At 43.2% G+C, this 1,542-nt stretch overlaps 1 non-coding gene across 1 annotated transcript; it reads right to left on the bottom strand.

Annotated features, from left to right (window-relative positions):
- Nucleotides 1-1,037: 1,037 nt before the first annotated feature.
- Trnal-caa (transfer RNA leucine (anticodon CAA)) lies at nucleotides 1,038-1,112 on the bottom strand. Its single transcript has one exon. It is a non-coding gene; the product is annotated as a tRNA-Leu (tRNA).
- Between the last annotated feature and the right edge of the window lie 430 nt (nucleotides 1,113-1,542).

The raw sequence follows: 1,542 nt of genomic DNA, 5'->3' as shown, positions 1-1,542 counted from the left end.
ATTGTAATTGACACCAGTTCATCAAATTAAGTAACTTGTAAGTTACAGTTCACTGCACAAGTTTCTGTTGGTCATAGTATATGGACAATATGTGAGAAGTAGGGACTGATAGTGTTTGCACGTCTGTTAACAATTCAGCGAGGGACTGGTTAACAGCATTGCTGGTTCTAAGGACAAATAGAAAACAACTTTGTGAGTGCACAAGTGGTGGTTGATGGACTTGCTATATTTTCCACAAGACACTTCGTTGGTGATTGTGCACCTGCACAGTCACAACAGATGGCTGCTGGCCATCTCTACAAGGACTACAGTGGGTCTGCTCTGTGATGACCTACCTACCAATAGTCTTCAACTTCGACTGACTCTACTGTGGGTTTGCTCTGTTGTGGCCCATTACCTGTCTGCATGTCAAGAGTCAGCACTGTCTTTCCATTGAAAGGACAACACTACTTCTTCAAGACTGCTTAGAAATCCACTACTTCTGAGTGTATTTACTTTTATTGCTCAGTCTTTGAGAAAAACACTGCTATTTTACTGTGATGAATAATCAGGACTGTCTTTATGGACTGTGAGATAATTTTAGCTTTTGACCACTATTGTATCAATAAGTGTGTGCATTTGATTACTTTGTTATTTAATCATAATTATGAAAAAATTCAAATCTGTATTGGCCAGTGCCCAAAACAATTTTTAAAATTTTTTGTGAGGAGCATGGGGGCTATGGAAGTAGGCTGTTTAGGTTTTCTTATTGGTAACGCCATGTAGCGCTCTGTATGAAAAATCACTGGCTGTCCTGTGTGCAGTCTGTGGCTAGTTTGCATTGTTGTTTGCCATTGTAGTGTTGGGCAGCTGGATGTTAACAGCGCGTAGCGTTGCGCAGTTGGAGGTGAAACGCCAGCAGTGGTGGATGTGGGGATAGAGATGGCGGAGTTTTGAATTTTGTAAGAATGGATGTCATGAACTGATATATATATATATATTATGACTATTAAGGTAAATACATTGTTTGTTGAAACTTCCTGGCAGATTAAAACTGTGTGCCCGACCGAGACTCGAACTCGGGACCTTTGCCTTTTGGGGGCAAGTGCTCTACCAACTGAGCTACCGAAGCATGACTCACGCTCGGTTCTCACAGCTTTACTTCTGCCAGTACCTCGTCTCCTACCTTCCAAACTTTACAAAAGCTCTCCTGCGAGACATGCAGAACTAGCACTCCTGAAAGAAAGGATATTGCGGAGACATGACTTAGCCACAGCCTGGGGGATGTTTCCAGAATGAGATTTTCACTCTGCAGCGGAGTGGGCGCTGATATGAAACTTCCTGGCAGATTAAAACTGTGTGCCCGACCGAGACTCGAACTCAGGACCTTTGCCTTTCGCAGGCAAGTGCTCTACCAACTGAGCTACGCTAGCACTGCAATTAATTGAAAATTCGTAATCAAACACTCATTCATACCTGATAAGTATATAAAAGCACTTGCCCGCGCAAGGCAAAGGTCCCAAGTTCGAGCCTCGGTCGGGCACACAGTTTTAATCTGCCAGG

Source organism: Schistocerca gregaria, chromosome 9 (assembly GCF_023897955.1).
Source record: "Schistocerca gregaria isolate iqSchGreg1 chromosome 9, iqSchGreg1.2, whole genome shotgun sequence".
Taxonomy (NCBI): Eukaryota; Metazoa; Arthropoda; class Insecta; order Orthoptera; family Acrididae; genus Schistocerca; species Schistocerca gregaria.
This window is presented reverse-complemented; position numbering and strand designations above follow the sequence as displayed.